The 20,163-nt window shown below is 40.1% G+C and overlaps 1 protein-coding gene and 1 long non-coding RNA gene across 4 annotated transcripts in view; one reads left to right on the top strand and one right to left on the bottom strand.

The window, feature by feature from the left end:
* Positions 1-20,163, top strand: part of KCNJ6 (potassium inwardly rectifying channel subfamily J member 6) — a 166,439-nt gene that overhangs the window by 75,899 nt on the left and 70,377 nt on the right. The gene's annotated exons all lie outside the window — the stretch shown is intronic.
* LOC110351692 (uncharacterized) lies at positions 7,556-13,634 on the bottom strand. Its single transcript, XR_005260692.2, has 5 exons — positions 13,217-13,634; positions 12,933-12,964; positions 12,740-12,826; positions 12,112-12,147; positions 7,556-9,519 (listed from the first exon to the last, which is right to left on the bottom strand). It is a non-coding gene; the product is annotated as an uncharacterized lncRNA (long non-coding RNA).

The following is a 20,163-nucleotide window of genomic DNA, read 5'->3' as shown; positions in this document are numbered from 1 at the left end:
CTATGCATATTTTCAGCAGAGGTAGATCTCAGACAGAAGGGTAAAGGCAAAGGGGAATCACAGTTCCCTAGTATGAAATACATTAACTGGCTTCCTGACAGAGAGAGTCCAAGGCTCCTCACATGCCTTGCAGATCCCCTTGGACCAGGGGTGCAGAATTCTGTATTATTTGTGCTAGAAAAGGCCCTCATCAATGTGCCGAACTGTCATTAACTAATCAATGAGCAGCAAATACAGAGTAGTTTATCTTACTTCAGTAGGAAATGCCCCAGAGTGAATCTTTCATTGAATTCCCAAAGACTGCTTAGGTACAGGGAGGATTTTTCAGTGTGCTGTGAACTCCTTTGCACAGAGTAACTATTTTGAGGACAACTCAGAAATAGCACTGAGAATTCTCAGGATGCAGACAATACAGATCCATGTCAGCTGGCTGTCATTTTGACAAGTAGATGGCATGTTGGGAGAATCTGGAGCTTTTCTCGTTCTCCCTCAGGCATGCGCACATAAAGCCTAACTACCTTTACTCTACAGTGCTAGAAGAACAATGCAGTATTTTAAGAGCCCACGTTTGTCTGTTACTGTCAGCTCATAGTAAAAAATACTTCTGAAGGAAATCAAGGGGTTTTTTGCTAGATGGAACTGTGTGCTTGGCAGCTGGGTGAAATGTGTCACTCATACAAGGAGAGTTATCAGTCTCTTGAAGTACCACAGTAGCACTAAGGCAAAGACAAGAAGAGATCCATATCAGACTTTGCCCTGAAGCACCTTATGATGTTTGGCAGAGCAGCTCCAGCAGTGGAAAGGGTGGCCATGAAATGCAAATATATTTGAACTCTAAAATGCAGTCCCAGATATACCAAAGAACTTGATGATTTCTCTAAAGTGGACATAAAATACAGCGTATGCTCTTGCTTTTTACTGGTAATAGTATCAGTATATGCTATTTTATTTTATTTCTGTACTCTGAACTGTTGAATTAAATGCATCTTGTACCTGTTGTTACCAGGAAATGTAATACATGTATGCATACGAATAAATAGATGCAGGTATAGATATACATGGATAGATATGCATGAATGCCTCTCCACCTTACCCCCCACCCCCAGTTACTTAGCATAGAACTAGAAACAGAAACCAAATGACTGTAACTTGCTCCCTCCAAAAGAATAGCCAGGGAGAGCCCTGCACTCCCAAATTCCTTATGCAAGAGATGTTAAGAAAACTTCAGATCCCTGGGAGACTTATCTAATTGTTATTCCTGAAGCACTGAGAATGATTCAGCCAGTCAGAAAAAAGTCCTTAGAAACAAAATGCAACTATCACGTTTTGTTTTTTCTTCATAGTCTTTGTGACACTTCTCAGTACTTTGCCTGCTGTTTCAGAGAAATTAAAAAACGCTGTGCCATCTGATCAAGAGTGTTCTTTCTTCCTTTGTCCACCTTCCAAAATACAATTACTCCTCTGGGGAGGTAGATTATCCTCATCTATTTGAGTGTCATACGATACTCATATGCAGATCAGTAACTCACTCACAGGGGTTTTTAGTGTCTTGTTTTCATAACTATCACTGAAATCCTTTCTAAGCCTGCCACATCAAAATACACCATCTTTCATTAAATGTCATTTGGATTGTGTCATCAAGAAGGCACTTCTATTAATTTGCATTTTTTAGTTAAAGCATACATGCACATGTATTCGTTCTTCCTTACGCTTGTATTCCTTATGGTCTTGCGGCAATAGCTTGGTCTGAAAGCTTCTCAGACTCTCTACCAAATTCTACAGTGGCAGCACTGGAGCCCAGACTTGTAGGAATTGCTTCATGAAATGAGCTAACTCTCACTCAACACGATACAAGAGCCAACAAATGAGAATTGAATCTCTAGTCTCTTAGGTCTATCATTCCTTTACTAGAATCAATTCTACTCACGTTCCTGTCTCCATAAAATATGGACAAACAGAAAAATTTATTGTAGCACCATCAAGCACTGGAAATGTCGGAAAAGATACACATTTTTCTTATTAAGCAATTTAATTTAATCTTTTTCTTGCAGTAATGCAAGCTGTTTCCCTCTACCTGAAATAGTCCAGGAAACATTTTAGGAAACAGCAGAATAATCAGTGACACCATCTAACTCCCAATGCTGTCAGGAAGCTTTTCTTCTGGGGCTTCTGCATAAGTTAGTTTAGGTGTCCAATTTAAATTCACTGAACTAGGCAGCCTTGGAGGAGATCCTATGTCCCCAGCTTCCTCCAGAAAGAAGATGGGGAGATTGGTATTCTCTAAAAAAAAATAAAAAAAAAATAAAAATAAAAAAAAAAAAAAACATCAGATTGACTATTTGTGAAGGAATAAATGGATTTACAAAAGTAAAGAGAATTCATTTCATTCCTGTAATATCTGTCAGAAATTCTTCCTCATTGAAAACCTGTAGTAAAAGTGCAAGAGACAGCAATGTTTCAGATAATGTCCCAAGCAGGTCACCCACACAAGCAAGCAACCTGGCTGGTTTGGGAGTATGCATGTGTCCTCATGCACAGTACGGGTTAGTTGTAGGCTTGGATTTGCTTCTGTCAACCTTACAAGTAAAAATAAAAATTTTTAAAACCCACCTTCACCTTCCAAATCAAAAACCAGTGAATTCTGAAAAATGTGGACAAGTAAAAATAGTGCCTATAGTTTACTCTTTACTAGGTGGGACATTTAGAGGCATGTCTACATGCTTTCATTGTCCAGTCATTTATTTTTATTGTCATTTATTGTGACAGAAAAAGGAGATACAAGTTGGAAGACAACAAAAGAAAGAAGTCAAGTAGTTACATCTAATGCAACTAAGCTCCTTTACTAATTATTTAAAAATAAAATTAAAAAAAAGAGTTGGCTTCTAAGGGCCTTAATAAGTTTTCAAAATATAGAATCATAGAATCATAGAATATCCTGAGTTGGAAGGGACCCTTAAGGATCATCAAGTCCAACTCTTGACAGCGCACAGGTCTACCCAAGTTCAGACCATGTGACTAAGTGCACAGTCCAATCTCTTCTTAAAATTCAGTCAGGCTCGGTGCAGTGACCACTTCCCTGGGGAGCCTGTTCCAGTGTGCAACCACTCTCTCTGTGAAGAACCCCTTCCTGATGTCTAGCCTAAACTTCCCCTGCCTCAGCTTAACTCCATTCCCGCGGGTCCTGTCGCTGGTGTTAATGGAGAAAAGGTCTCCTGCCTCTCGACACCCCCTTACGAGGAAGTTGTAGACTGCGATGAGGTCTCCCCTTAGCCTCCTCTTCTCCAGGCTGAACAGGCCCAGTGCCCTCAGCCGTTCCTCGTACGTCTTCCCCTCCAGGCCTTTCACCATCTTCGTAGCCCTCCTCTGGACACTCTCCAACAGTTTCATGTCCTTTTTATACTGTGTTGCCCAGAACTGCACACAGTACTCGAGGTGAGGCCTCACCAGCGCAGAGTAGAGCGGGACAATCACCTCCCTCGACCTACTAGCGATGCCGTGCTTGATGCACCCCAGGACACGGTTGGCCCTCCTGGCTGCCAGGGCACACTGCCGGCTCATATTCAACTTGTTGTCTACCACGACCCCCAGATCCCTCTCTTCTAGGCTGCTCTCCAGCGTCTCATCGCCCAGTCTGTACGTGCAGCCAGGGTTTCCCCGTCCCAGGTGCAGGACCCGGCACTTGCTCTTATTGAACTTCATGCGGTTGGCGATCGCCCAGCTCTCCAACCTATCCAGATCCCTCTGCAAGGCCTTTCCACCCTCAACAGAGTCCACAACTCCTCCAAGTTTGGTGTCATCAGCAAACTTGCTCAAAATGCCTTCTATTCCTACATCCAGATCGTTTATAAAAATATTGAAAAGTACCGGCCCTAAAATGGAGCCTTGAGGGACCCCACTGGTGACCGCCCGCCAGCCTGACGCAGCCCCATTCACCATAACCCTTTGGGCCCTGCCCGTTAGCCAATTGCTCACCCATCGTATGATGTTTTTATTTAGCTGTATGCTGGACATTTTGTCCAGTAGGATCCTATGGGAAACCGTGTCAAAAGCCTTGCTGAAGTCCAAAAAAATCACATCAGCTGGTTTCCCTTGGTCTACCATACGGGTGATCTTATCATAAAAGGAAATCAGGTTAGTTAGGCAGGACCTACCCTTCACAAACCCATGCTGGCTGGGACCAATGACTGCTTTGTCCCCCAGGTGCGCCTCAATATGTTCGAGAACCATCTTCTCCATGATTTTACCAGGCACTGATGTGAGACTGACAGGCCTGTAATTGCTAGGGTCTTCTTTCTGACCCTTCTTGAAAATCGGCACAACATTTGCCAGCTTCCAGTCTACCGGGACCTCTCCAGACTCCCAGGATCGTTGAAAAATAATTGAGAGAGGTTCCGCGATGACGTCCGCCAGCTCCTTCAGCACCCGGGGATGAATCCCATCCGGACCCATGGACTTGTAGGGATCCAGGTGGAGTAGCAGATCCCGCACACGTTCAGGGTCGGTTGGGAGTTTGTCATCCCCACCGTCCCGGTCCTCCAGCTCGGGGCACCCTGGGTCCCGAAGCCCATCATCGGCATTGAAGACAGAGGCAAAGAAGGCGTTAAGCGTCTCTGCTTTGCCTATGTCATCCTCTGTGAGAAGACCTTCCCTGTCAAGGAGCGGCCCTATGTATTCTTTAGTTCTCCTTTTTCCATTCACATATCTAAAAAAACCCTTTTTATTTTCTCTCACAGACACAGCCAGCTTCAACTCTAGGTGTGCTTTAGCCACACGAATTTTCTTCCTACAGACACGAGCAGCATCCCTGTATTCTTTCCATGTCACCTGGCCCTCCTTCCAGTAGCGAAACACTCTCTGTTTCCGCCTAATCTCCATAAGAATGTTCCTGGTCAGCCACGACGGCCTCCTGCCCCGCCTGCCTGACTTGCGATATTTAGGAATTGCCTGTTCTTGTGCTTCTAGGAGGCATCGCTTAAAGAGTGACCAGCACTGGTGGACATCGAGGCCTTCAAGAGCAGCTTCCCAGGGGACCTTGCTGACTAGTTCCCCGAGCAGCCTGAAGTCCGCCTTACCCATATCTAGGGATGAGGTTTGTTTTGATAGAATATATAGTTTAGAATAATAGTAATAATAGTAATAATAGTAATAATTAGTATAGAATAATATAGTTTGTTTTGATAGAATAACAGCACATGTGAGCTCCATTTGTTGGGATTTTCTCATTGTTAGAAACACTAAAAATGAGGAACACTAAGTAAACATTGAAACATGCCTAACAGAGAGGGTCTGTCATGCCATGGGACCCACAGCTTGTCTAGCAAGCCTCATGACCCTTTGAACTATATGTACACCTTACCTTCAATAAACTGTCTCTGAGCATCTGTTTGTTCAACTAATGATCATAAGGAAATAAGATTATGTTATTCTAGGAATTGCAATATTTTAAAGATAGTGGCCCAGCTCAGTAAGTCTTCCTGCTTGGAGTTTGTATCTAAGCAGAGAATATCATGGCATATTGCTGTTTTCCTCCTCCACCAATGGACTTCCACGCATTGCTCTCCTGACTTAGAAGGCAGCTTCCTTCTTGATTCTATATTAGGCTTTTTGTCTTGATGAATGTGATCAAAAGATGAATGTGATCAGCAACAAGAAAAGGGTCAATGAAGGACTTGCAGACACATCAGCAACTAGTTAGCAGAATCACTGACTTCTACCATCCTTGCGGTTGACTGTAGACTATGAAGGGAAAGCCTATGAGGGAAGTTCCACCTGTTGTAGGAAGCTTATAGAGAAAGAAATATAGCAGTGGAACTAAAAGAGCCTGTGGATTGTGTAGTGAACTCAGCTGACAAGATCTTCACAACGTGTCATATTCTAGTGGTGCTGAATATGGATTATAATAGAAAAACAACCTTTAAAAAAACTCTGAAAAAATACCTCTGTTAAAATTCTCTTGGTTACTTATAATGTTTTAAAGTTTTGCAGTGCATCACATATGTACCAAAGTGAGATAAGAAGTATTTCTATTCCTGTTCATATATAACATCACCCTCCACATAACAGAGAAGTCTTATGAAGAAAGTTTGGTGGTGAGAACTCACCTTAATAATGCAGAGGGAGATGTACCAATTGTTAAGACTCCAACACCATGAAACATCCATGTGTTTCACTTTCCTTGTAGTCTTTTTCTGAAGAGACCTTTAAAAAGGCTTTCAGGAGTTTTGCAGCCTGCTGGCTGAACCCGTCATTATTCATTAGAATCGGATTCTTTCATGTGAAAACACTTCAGAACTTCTTTATAACTCTAACTACTTCAGGGAGAAGAACAAAGTGTGACATTCTTTGGGTGACATACATTGCATCAGGACATAACTGTCTTGCTGTGTATAGCTATGGAGTCATTTTTAATAATACAGTTTGCATTACAGCTTGATGCAGAGTTCTCAGTGTTAAGGGAGAAGACATAAAACTGACACAACATCAGTTCCTTAAATTATCTTCCCCCTTAGTAAGGAAGAGTATTTTGTGACTATCACCTATTCCTGTTACATTGGGATTTCAGAAAAGAGTCCCTTCCTCTGTGTTTGTCACCCAGCCACTTTATACTAAATACGTTGCTTGCACATATGATGCATATTTAAAAAGTGAAAGGTTAAGTATCTGATTTCTGTGCACATGAGCTTAGTCTGGAGTCCATATGATATCTGGTAAGTAGACAGAACATTAGTTGCAGCAAACTATTTCCTTTAGTGTCCAAGCCTGAAGGAAGGCTTACTCAATGAGGCAAACAAAAGGGCCAGGCAAAAGATTAAAGTGTTGATTTATAAGCTACTTCAGCTGTTTGGGAACTGATATTTTGTTCAAGGCATATCTAACATCACCAGTAGGAAATGCAATGGCCCTGATCCTGTGCCATTAGTCATGCTCTCAGGCAGGAGCTAACTTGATTCTGATAGACCTTTGCTTCCTTACACTGATCTCTAATGAAGGATTGAAGCTGAGACCATCCCCTACAGCTTCACAATATTTATTATCAGAAGGCAAGCACCCTTTTTCAGATTCTCCAAGTTTAATAGTATCTAGAAGAGGATTCTTTAGCTTGGAGAAGATGAGTGGCCCATCCCTTGGGGCCAAAGTATGGCAGCTTGCTCAGAGTCTCAAACATCACTCAGAAAACAATGAAGAAAACCAAGATATAAAGCTAGGAGAATGTAATTTTTTTGCCAGACAAGTGAAAATGTAAAAGCGATTGTCCAATGTGTGATGCCAGACACTTATTTGGCCTACCAGAATTCTGCAAGAATATCCTGGCCATGTAAATTCCTGCTCTGGTGTCTGAGAGAAAGCTGTGGGAATATGGACATTTACAGTCTCTAGAACCAAAGATATGCTTGACCATCTCAAAGCAGTTCTTTTGGACAGATGCTTCCCCATTTCGAATTAAATGTTACAGCTGTGAGAGATGCAGCGGGAAGACTGACATCTGTTTCCAAGACTTTTTTTTTTCTTTTACATTTACTCACCTGTATCCATTCATATCCATCATATAATTTCTCTGTCCCAAGTAAGGGGACCACTGAAGAGCAGAAAGGAACAATTAAGACCAAGAGTTATAGCCCTGGGCTCTGGGCTCCAGGGAAGGGACAAAAGATCTCTTAAAGAACTATTCCCTCTTTTGCAATCCTTAGACCCATTACTGGAGAGGAAGTAAGGTCTGACCCCAGGCTGTAAGCGTGCATGTGAAATCAATCCAAACTGGTATGTGCTCTGTCATCACCTATGCAATACTCTCTTATGCAGATTTTGTCTTCTTGAAGAAAGAAACCTTTCCTTTTCCCGAGGAAAAAGAGTCTAAAGTGTTTGATACAATGAAAGGGCTTCCATTTCATCTGTTTCAGGATTACTAGTGCATTGAGACAGTAAATGACTTAAAATTATAACTTACAGAAAATAACTTAAAAAAAAAAAAAGTTTAACTCTGAGAGTGCTAAGTGCTGACCTGGGAGAAAATCATTTAGCTCTTGTGTGCTGTTGTCTTGTTGGTTCCAAGCTCTGCCCTATAAACAGGAAACTTAGTGCAGTTGCCTTTGAAATTAAACAGCTATATCAGATTTAGCAGTCTGGAACTACAAGAAAGCGCCAGTCAAATAGCTTAAATTATTCACATTCTGCACTTGCTCCCTTCTTTCTCCTTCCTCATTTTCCTCCAAATGATGAAAAGCTCTGCTGCAGTTTGTGTCATGGAGTATCAAGCAAATTTTCTTATGTTCTGCAGGTATCAGTCATAATCCCATACATCTGAGCAACTTAAAAATGACTGTTACAGTGTGATCTAAGCTGCCCCAGAGAAATAGATCATTAGGCGCAACAAAACACATTTTTGACAATGATAGTCATTAAAGTATTAAAAAGAGCAGAGAGAGCTTTTTCTAAATCTGCAGCTAGTCCCCTAGGCCTGGTAAATTTCTCCCTTCTGCACTATGCATCCATCCCTCTTGACCAGCCAATAAGTTCACCCAGAGCAGGCCAGCCTTGCTGCACATCACATCTTCAGCTCCTTTCATTTGACAGTCAGAGGAAGTCAAATGTGCCCTAGGAGTACATGCAAGCAATAAACTTCACAGGAAAATATGTTACAACAGAGTCTCTCTCTTGTGCTACTAGTACACACATAAAATTTTTGTTCTCATTATTCCTTACAGACATGGTTCTTTCGATTGTTAACCAAAATATATATTTCAACAGTTGTCATTGTGGATGAGAAACTGATAAGTTCCATCAAGATAAAAAATTCTCAAGCCAACTACAGAACAAAATTCTTGCTGTCCTCAGAAACAAGTAAAACTAATATGTAAATTCCTATGTGATCCACCAAGAAGATGATGAACTGTCAAAATAACACAAAACAAAATCTTATTAAAGAAATAGGAGCTATCAGTGACAACTTCTCATTGGCAACAGAATCATCAAGCAAATAGAGCAACATTCCTGCCAGGCACAATATGGCAGAAGAGGCGTCAGAAAACTTTCTAAGGAAATCAAATGATATTTGACATACAGAAAGTGTGAGACCCATAGTGATACTTCACTCTTACCCGGCACAGTCTTCCTTAACATAGTTCTTTCCACAAAACTGGGTCCCTATGAAGTCCTCTAAAGGAACAGAAACCAACAGCGTCCATCCCATACCTGTATGAACTAAGCCTGTAGTTAAACTCTTATTGCAGGACAATTCTGCACAAACCTTCAAATTACATCTGAAAGTATGAAAGATATGTTCTCTTCCTTCAAATGGTACTTGTATCTTCTGTTAACATGTAATGGCAAGGTACCTTCTGCTACAATGGTAAATGTACTTCAAAACTAGAAAATTACCAAATACTGTTTTATCAGAAGTTGAAAGTATCAAAACCCCATTTCCTCACTAGTAGTGTATTTTTCAGTCTGAATCTTCTGACCACCACCTCCTTCATCTTTCCCAATTCCTTGGACAGTCTTCCATCTGGGTACCATAAAAACCTGCAGGCAACCAATGAGATAATCAATTCAGTTTTATTTCCTCTTGCACTACTACAGGCTTCTGCCAACATGAAGCTGCCTAGGTCTTGCCTTCCCCCTTCTCCTATTTTACCGCAGGGTAGTTCCAGAAGGGAAAGGTCCCTGCAGGGCACTCTGCAGTACAGTTTGCTCTATGTGTGGTAAGTAATATTTGTGCTATGCATTATTTGAGTTAAGTGAAAGAAAAGGGAGAGAAAAAGCTACACCCCACTCCATATTCAGTAATGTAAGTGACCTTAAACAACCTGTTCATGAAAAGACCCATGATGTTTTAAGTTGTAGCTTCCCTGGAAAAACAGGATGCAGCCTCTTTTTTGTTTGTTTGTTTCCTTTGTAAAATAGGGAATAGATACTTTTCCCAAGAAAAACAAATCATTATAATTTCATTTTCTGCCACACATTTTTTAATTTAGTCTGTTGGCAACCACAAAAGCAAATGAGGAGAATGCAAAGCTCTCACTAGCATGCCATCACGAGACCATGCTCCCTGAGTGACAGCACTGTGGGAAGCCTGAAAGTGCAAGAGCAGCCTAAATCCCTTAAACATTTTGAAAAGGTGTTAAAATTGAATCTGCTTCATTAAAAAGGGCAACCATTAGAAGAGCAAAGCCACATTTATGAAGCCTTGGGCATTTTCTTACATTGATTAAATATTGTTTAATGTCTGAAAATGACAGGGGAAAAAATCAGGAAAGCCCAAAGGAGTGAAGCGAGTCAGCATGGCAAATAAATCTGCAGTGATTCTTGCACAGAAAACAGTGTTATTTTTATAGGAAAACGACAAGGAGCAATATGCAGACCCATTAGGAAAATTCTAGCATCTGTCTATTCATCCTAATTAAAAGTATTAAATGCATTCAGCACATGTAACAATAGCTTATTATCATCATCTCTCCCATTTCTGTTAAGAGAAAAGAAAACTCACTTCTTATGGCAATTTGTATTCTAACTCAATGTCCCATCACATGAAATTTTTCACTTCATTCTTCTTCACATGCTCCCTGAATATTTGCCATATTTACATATCAACACACCTTACACATCAAAAAATCATTTTCTTCCTTCGGAATAATTCCTATCAGACAAAAGCAATTAATGCATAAGTAAAAAGAATGAAATGCAAAGCTAATGGCAAACTTACCTGTTAATCTGGTAGCTTTGTTTTTGTTAGGTATCTTGAGGATAAATGCAGTGTGACTACTCATTTAAATATTCTTTGTGGGTATATCTTGAAAATTTGAATTCTGGCTTTGTACATTGTCTAGATTGAACTCATTATTGTTTAGAACAATTTTTAGAATGTTAATCCTGCTCTGAATAAACTGAATAATAAAACACCCCCGCAAGTGTTGTTAGGAAAGTCAGCTGCACTGACAGTACCCTTCCTCTCTGAAGAAGACCTCATTGCATTTCCAGAAGGCCTGGTTACGGGAATCCACTCTCAGCTACTCCCTGTCAGAAGGCAGTTCAAAGGATCATGAAGGAAAGGTTGGGATCAGTTAATTTAGGAGTACAGTAAAGACATGGAAATTGGATTTTCCACTCTAACTTGGTGATTTATTCATAATTTGAAACAGCTGAGTTGTAAAATCTATGAAGCTATCAGAAAAGATAATGGTTACTAGCATTAAGGAGTGAGAAAATGTGACATAGCTATTTGCCCAGGGGCAAGTAAATATTGGGGCTTCCTTTCCTAAGCTTTAATGTAGCGGCCAGGCAAATACAGAGAGTTGTGGACTTCAGACAAAACATTTTACTGGATGTGGCAGGGAGGAAAGAAGAGAAATTAGGAAATGTGTTTATTCAGAAAAACTTCATATTCCCACTCCTTGAGTATATACATTATGGAAGAACATTTAATTACTCAGCAATACTATTTTTTCTTTCTATGGGTCCTGTCTAATTCAGTGCACAGATATGTATAATGTTCACTTGACTGGAAGATATTAAGTATTTTGTTTCACCCTTGTTGTTAATGTGGCTTTACGCTGTCTCTTGCAAACCCACAGCTCAGCAAACAGAATTACTGACTTTCTCATGGGTTTTGCTACAGTGCCACAGTAAGACAAAAGAAAACTGACAGAAATTTGCACTATGTTGCAGAGGCTGACCTTAGTAATAGACTGTGTGGAATGATGGATAATTGAGCCAGGCTTGAAAGCATGGCAGAAAAAAAAAAAAAAAAAAAAGAAATGGTTGTAGATAATTACTTTATATTATTAAAGAATATATCTCTTTCTCAGTTAACACCCAGGCCCAATAAATGGCTCAATTATATTCTAAAATAATTGGTTACATTACACTAAAACCATGTATTTTTTGTATCCTCTTCCCTCCTCTCACTAAATATATTTTTTCTCCCTATGTCAAGAATAAATTGGGCAATGATCCTGCAACCCTTTTTGTTCATGTTGGCCCCTGCATCCATGTCAACCTGAATTCACCAAGTAATGAGAGAGTGCAAGGCTAGGAGATCATGCTACCTATGCAGGGTAGATTATAAAACCAAAGCTCTTAGACCTATGCTAGTCATACATAGCTTTAGACACCTACCTGAGGAGGCTGCATTAGAAGAAACATGGTCATCTTCTGTAGAGAAAGGAAAGGAGACAATACAATAAAAGATTATCCAGTCATATAGGCCATATCATCCCTGGATGGTACTGAACTCTCTCATTTGACAATACGAGGGGCCTGTGAACAGTAAAATCTAAAATTAAGTGTTTTAGCTATGGTATCCATATTTAGGCAACATCCAGGCAAGCAGTAGTCTAGAAAATACTGAGGATAAATACTGAATCCTTCACTCTGTAACTAGATATACATATTCTGACAAGCATTTCTGCACTGTAAATGATAACAGTATGAAATCATGTTCCAAACCAAGTCAGAATGTGCTTGGCCATGGCTGTACTCTGCATATCCCAATCCTTCAGCTAGCTTGCATTATCTTCATATTAACAGTATATCATGTAAAACATCAGGATGCCATATGCCATCAGATACCAATATATGAGGAAAATTACATAGCAAAACCACAACAAAATGTAGATATTTCCTCTTTGATCAAGCCTGATGAAGGAATGGTGAAGGAATAAGACTAGACTACATAACTGCAGCTCTCCTGCTAAAAGCAAGAGTCAAAGCACATGAAGAGCATGCAGAAGTCACCCTGTCTCACCTTAAGATAATTCTCACAGACTGGTTTCTTGTATCTTACAAATCCATCCAGGGTCTTGCTTCCACTGTAGCATTTTTAGGCTGAGGACTGGTAACAAAGACAGCAAAGAAAAAAACAGAGTGAAGAGGCTTCATGTGACTCACCACATGAGTAAAATTAAAAAAAAAAAAAAAAAAAAATCAGAGACACCCACCTCTTGACATTAAAGGAAACTCTCCAACAAACCTGGAAAAAGCAAAACAAACAAAAAGTTGCCACAAAAAAAAAAAAAAAAAAAAAAAAAAAAAAAAAAAAAGGAGAATTGTGTAGTTGTACAGATCTGTATCATTCAGGCACTGGTAGGGGCTGGGGCAATTCAGTGGTGCCAAGGCGGCAAGGTGGGGATCTTGCTGTACAACAAGGCCATCTTGAAAACACATGTGTTGAACAGGTCATGTTACAGCTCTGCTGTTCTTACCATCTTCAATAAGCCCATACCTTTATGTCAAAAAGGAATATAAGGTCTTCTCTGCTGGAAGGTGATTTTTTTCCTACTTCCTCTACTGTTTTTAAGGCCAGAAGAGACCAAAAGCTCTATATAACACCTGCAAGAAAAATTCATCCAGTTACCCTTTTAGAGAGATTATTAATTTGCTAATGTATTCCTCCTACATTCCATTTCCCAACTAAAAAATAACTCTTCTGCCTAAATGCATATTTGTTTGTTTGTTTTTGTCCCCAATTATATGAGTTGATCTATTAGGATATAATTTCCTTCTGCAGGCAATGTGGAGTCACCTTACATTCCATGTGGGAGTAACCTAAGGAACAATTTCCCACCCTGTTTAAAAAAAAAAAAAAAGTAACTTCTTTCTTGTTTAGATTTCTTTTATGGCTCACAGGCTTGCCAGTCCCATAATTTCTTCCTGTTTCCTGATTCTGATTTCTATGCAAGCCCAGAAGAAAGTTGCCACTATTAAGAACAAAGAAGAAATACATCTGAGTACTATCTCAGAATGAAGGAGACACAAAAAAGCAACAAAACCCCAGAATAGAAAGCCAGCTTTTTTGCTGAACTGTTTCTTTTTGTACCCACGTATACTGTAGCTCCTAAATTGCCCATGCATCTCATCCTTCCTTGCACCTGTCTCAGCTTTCAAACCCAGCACTTCACGCAAAAGATATGCCTAACAGCATATTTGTTAAGTGCTGAGAGATAAGGAGAAAAGCTGCCTCTAATGTCAGACTCGGAGGCAGGGTGTCTGCAGACTGCATTTTCCCCTATAAGAACCATCCATTGCTTGGCATGCAGTCTTCGTCATCATCACCACACGCTCCCTACCACTGTCCTTGTAAAGCAGTTCAGACAGAGGGCAATGAGCCATCTCCAGAGGGAAGGGTGGGGGATTGTGTGCAATATCTGTCTAAGGAAACAAATGGGCAGGATGTGGAATAGATGTGGAATAGATCCCAAGAGAATCCTAATCAAGTCTGCATCAAACAACCCCTCCATATGCTGAAGGAGCATAACACTAAACTCTGTTTGAAGTTAGAAACAGTGCAGTTCTTTTCTGTTAACGCACAAGTAATACTGCTACATCTTAGAGTGAGTTCTGCTGTTTTTTGTTTTCCCACCACATTGCAATATTTGAAGTACTTCTTAAAAATACCAAAAGTGGGAAAATTACATTCATGTGTTTCTGTTTCAAATATTTATATGTTTTTATAAAAGTGGGGGGAGGACTGCTGGGATGTACATATAGATGCAAATAAACATCTGGGAACTGATCAAACCAATTAATGTAGGAAAAATTTAGCAATCAAAGAATATGTATGCAGATCTGAGCACAAAAGAAGAGAAGAATGTATGTTTTGTTAGAAAAGAGGTGGGGGAAGGCGAGCAGACAGCCAGGAAATGAAGGATGGAGTTGTGTTATTCAGCAAACAGTTCTCCACGTCAAAGGGAAATCTGTGTGTTAGGTCATACAGTTGGCACATGGAGGAAAACAAGAACAACAAAACCCTTAAAAGGTAGTCAGCACATGCTTTTGGAAGGGGTTTTCACTCCTCACCATCATACTGTACTGTACAGCATGCCAGTCCTATATACTGCAATCTTGCTGGGGCAAAGCAACCTTTCATCTCTCACTCAACAAGTGGTGTCCTGGCCCTGACAACCACAGAGCCCAAATCTTGCTGGAGCAGAGCCCCAGCCCTCTCCCAGAATGTGTAAATCAAGCTAAAAGCCATAAGAACTGTATCTGCACTAGAAAGATCTGCTGAGCAAATGTCTTGGTTTGCAGCTGTTGACCTGCTTCCTGATGGGAAAATGTTTTTCTGGTAGCTATCTGTTACCTGCAGGCTTGTACAGCTGGAGAAGGAGGTAGTATTCAGGGGCAAACAAGTGAAGTGTAGCCAGTTTACATTAACTGTGTGCATAGATGCATGTAATCTGTGACATGTGACTCCCATTGTGGAAACTGTGTATTGCAGCCCAGGCCAAAGCAAAGAGAGGGATCTTTATAGTAATATAGCACTTTATAGTAATCAGGATATCAGTGTTGAAAAAAATACAGGCATCATCAAGAGACTGAGTTGACACCTTAGCCAAGAAGACTCAGAGCAGCTGGTGAAAGAGAGTCAATTTTTAGCACAACCCAAAACTCCCCTCATATGAATAAGCAAGAAACGTTTAGACTACACCCCAAAGAGATACCTAGCAAGCAATGTCCAACATTCAGCTCTGGAGACTTGCTCTTCACAACTGTCCTTGCTGAAATTAAAGACAGAGCATTCAAGATGCTTTCAGTCTATTGTGTTTTTGAGTGTCATACTGTCTATGGCTAATACCTGGAGGCTGTCATCATGGAAGATGTGAAGTTTTACTTTAATTCTCTTTGTAGTCTTGGCACTACTCAGCAGAAGAAATCTGAGCAATTTGTGAAAAGTTTTTCATGGGAGGTTCTTCTGGTATATAGATGTCATGTCTTCTGCTGAGGTGAGGTACATAAGGATCTGGTCATCTGTGATAAAAGGCAAATTCTTCTCATCCATTTCCAAAATACAGACTGGAGTCCAACAGAATCAAGCTACTTGTTCAAACTGTAATATCTCTTCTCAATAAAACAAAGTACATATTTCTTGATAACATCTGGCAGATGCAGAATTAAAAATGACTACCTCATTTTTTGCTAGAAACCTTGTTTATGCCATGAATTGAATTGTTTCTTTTGAAGACAAGGTGGTGTCCTTATCATATTTCCCTTGGGATACTCAAAGTATCCCTCTTACAGGGAAATTTTATTTTATCCTCCTTTATCACAGAAGACAGAAGGAAAAAAAAAATCAATATATTTATTTCATTGAATCCAGGCAATATCTAAAACTAGTACTGGTAGATTTTGAAGGCAAATCCTACAGAAATCCTTACTATGTAAATAGTCTTCCATATACTCTCCATATAAACAATGAAAACATGGAAAAAATCTTTTTCAGAAACAAAAATATCAAAAGGCTTATGCAGAAAATGAAGGTGTATACCAGCTAGTACCTAAAAAGAGAGACAGATTTCCTATTGGATGCCTATTTTTTAAAATTGTGCTAAAAAAGCACTTTCAGCACAGCAACCTACTGCACAACAAAGGCAGCAAATCTGACAGTGCAGGAACTTACACTCACTTTAGTGGGAAAAAGCGGGTGTTTCAGCAAATTTCTGGTCCCAGTGTGAGTTAAAATTCAATGGAAATAGCTTCTGATTGTCTGGCATGGGCTTTAATGACTCTGTTATCATTTTACTCTTTGACATTCTATTATGACTATAGACTTTTTCTCCAGCTTTATTATTTGATGCAATTATGCTGATGGCCCACAAGGAATTTTGATCTAGACAACTTTAACAATCAGGAAAAAAAAAAAAAAAAAAAAAAAAAAAAAAAAAAAAGCAGCTTTAGCAAAAGCATATGTAGTTATTATTTAAATTACAAGCATGGAGCGTTCTCCTCACTTGAAATCTTATTTTTGTCTTCCCACAGTACTTCTAGCAGCATGCCTTGCATCAGATCTCCAGCTATTATACATCAACAAGGCTCTAGTGAAGACAGTATCTACCAGCCAGAGATTCATTCCTTATGCTATTTTTTTCTCAGACCTCTTGAGAACAACAGATTTTAACCCATACTTACCTCAGCTTAACACACATTCTAACACTGACAGAGAGTTACTTACTTCATTAACTTAGGCCCAATGATTTAAAGGTCAATGTGGTACAGTCACAATTTCACAGTGATACAGGGGTTTTTGTTCATTGCACCACACTCTAAGTATTGTGAGGAGAAGGCATCTAATGCAGCACAAAAGCTAAGCCTGCTGTAGGGGAACCCACACATAGTAGCTGATGTGGCTGGTATTTCCAAGTATGGAAAATATCCTCAGCCACATAGGTATCACAGCTGTGGCCCTCTTGGCCCTAGCAGCAGGGCAGGGCACCTCTAACACTCCATCAGGTGGTGGTACCCATAGTACCCTATCTGCACTTTCAGTGATAAGGACAGCCATGAGTTTGCTCTCAGTGGTATCCAAGTGTGGAAGCAAATGTCCTGTAATTATATTCTTACCACGTCCCTGCCCTCACTTCTCCTAGGGGGACATCCACTTGCAGTGGTTCAGTGCCTTCTCTTGGATCAATTTCCTCCCTCTCAGCTATCTTTCTGGAGCTCCCTGTTCCCCCAGCAGTCTGCAAATCCTCTTGCAGCAGGAGAGCTCTCAGAGCTGCTTTGTGCCAGTGGTTACAGAGAGGTAGGCAACACAAAACTCCAGCAATGTCATTATAGCCCTTTCATTTGCCAAAAGCACTCCAGCTGTGCTATGAACTACCAGTGTGCACAAGAGAGATTTCCCCTAAAAAGCATTCTATGGCTAGAAGACCTAAAACTTTAAAATATCTGTCTTGCAATGTGGCATGATAAAAGTTAATTTTTGGTTTTCAAAAGGCTTTGCTGAGGCATCTGTTGGAAACCCTGACAGATTAGGATGCAGACTGGTTTTGCTAGAAAGGAAGGAGATATGTTCTTTTATTTGTATTCCTTTTAGAAAGCCCTAAGATTGGAACTTCAGGTAGCAATAAAACCTTTTCTTATTTTTTTCTACTCTTATGACTCTCAGAATAGTTTCTTTTTGTTGTCCTGCTTTCTTTCTGGGCATTTTTTTCATGTGTGTTCCTGTAAGCCTGTTACTAAGAGTCTAAATGACTGTTACACATGATTACAGGGATTGTACAGATTTGATCAGAGCTTGAGTCTACCAGAAATTTGAAATTCTGCATAAAGCACCCAGGATGTTTCTGAGGCTTTGGTGAATTACCAAAACTACATTGAACCCCTCCACCTTTCTTCACAGTTCTCTAGAATACAAAAACACTTATGTGCAAAATTGTACCTACATGTGCTTCTCAGTAGAGAAGTCAAAAATTGAGAATCTATTTCACCAGCTGCAGAATTTCTATGCTTTGTCTTAATCAGAAGAGGAATCTCATTTAGGAGTCTTATTTGTACCTGAAGTATGAGACTGGAAGACAAGCGTCAGGACTATTCTGGTTGTATGGTTACTGCCATCCTGATTAATATTACATCTTTTTAATTCCTTCCATAAATTGCCACTGAATGAACTGAAATAACCTTTAGGTCAGTCTTTCCTGTGAAGTCGTGGAGGGTCTTTATTTAGTTTTTCAAACAGTGTTTACCATAGAGTCATAGAATCATTATGGTTGGAAAAGGCCTTCAAGATCATCTGGTCCAACCACACTCCTACCACCAATAGCACCACTAAACCATGTCTCTAATACCATGTCCAACTTTTCCTTAAACACCCCCAGGGACAGTGACTCCACCATCTCCCTGGATGGCTGGTGAAGTTTTGCCATGGAACATGTTGCAAAGAAGCATCCAAAGGAAATTAAAATAAATGTGAAAGATAGATCCAGTTTTTACCCTAGGCAACTGGAGTCACAGTCAGAATTGGAATAATCAGAATTAACATGAGTTTGAAACAGAAGCACACTTTACATGTACTTACTTGTTCTTCTCTTAACTAGGAAATTTCTGTTTAAAGAGCTGGGGGAGGGAAGAGTTTAGCATGTTCTCTACGAGCCCTGTGGAGTGCAGACAGAATCACAGTTGTATCACCATATGTTAATGCATTTACTGAGTACTGCATTTTAATAGTTTTCTGTTGCAGTGAGTGAAAATCTCATTTGGCTGTGATTTGCATTGTGCCGACATTAGATATTATTCTGTGTTAGATGAAAATCAATGCTGTCACTGAAGTATCCTTTCCTTTCATTACTCTAAATAGTATTTCATCCTAATACATTGAATCATTGCAGTACAAGCAATAAAAATCAGCAACTACTACTGTTTTATTTTAGGCTACAAACAACCCTTAAATCATCCCCTCTTCACTGAAGGTTAGGACCAAGCAGAACAAATATGGAGAGGCTTTATTTAGCACAACTGCTATTTTTTTCCCTAGAAGCAAACAACAGGGACTATTTTTGGATGGAGAAAGGTGAAAAGCACGAGGAGAGATGGACAAGGCAACACAGCGCAATGGGATCATGCCTGTTTGGGTAACAGTCAAAAGAGAATAGGTCAATCCACCCGAATGTTGTCATCAGGGGTGGAGTGACAGGTGCCAGCAGGTCCCAGAGTGAATGCATTGAAAGAGCAGATGTGACCAAGGTGAAGTAGTAGTGCTGCACTTTATAACACCATACACCATCTATAAGAGAAAAGAGACTGATCTGTACTTTGCATGTCACCCAAAAACATTGAACTTGAAATTTTAGATCATGCCTAATGTATGGCACATACCATAGCTGTCTAGGTAGTCTAAGCAGCAAATGGGATTGACAAACTTATATGTTGACCAATAAACTTCCTGGATTTTAAAAAGCTCCTAGTCTTTGCTAAGGCAACTATCTTGTGTCCACCTAACAGACTGTGACCAGCCACACGCCCTGGGGAAAGCAGATTATCAGATCAGAGTCTGCTCCATGGATCAAAGAGGAACAGATCTGCCCTCATTGGGCCAAGAATACTGAATGATTGATTCATAGATCAAAGACGGCTCCGTGCTTAATAGTCACATTAGTGCATTCTTATATCAGAAGTAACCCAGAAAACCTCAACACCCTGACTGATTAGCCTGCTCATCCCAGAAAAATACATTCTTTACTCCCCTGATCCCCAGCAGTTAGTTTAGTTGTGATGTAGGGCACAACATCTGGCAGTTCCTGGATAGAAGAAGCTGTTCTAGACACAGCTTCATCTCATATGGACTTTGGCTGTTTTTCAGAACTGTGCTACAATATGCCACTTCTCATGTGAAAAGACAAAACAGCTTCACGTTAGTAGCAGCTTGATTAAATATAGGATAGAAAACAACATAGG

Source organism: Anas platyrhynchos, chromosome 1, assembly GCF_047663525.1.
Source record: "Anas platyrhynchos isolate ZD024472 breed Pekin duck chromosome 1, IASCAAS_PekinDuck_T2T, whole genome shotgun sequence".
Taxonomy (NCBI): Eukaryota; Metazoa; Chordata; class Aves; order Anseriformes; family Anatidae; genus Anas; species Anas platyrhynchos.
The sequence above is the reverse complement of the archived record's forward strand: the minus strand, read 5'-3'. Positions and strand labels throughout refer to the sequence as shown.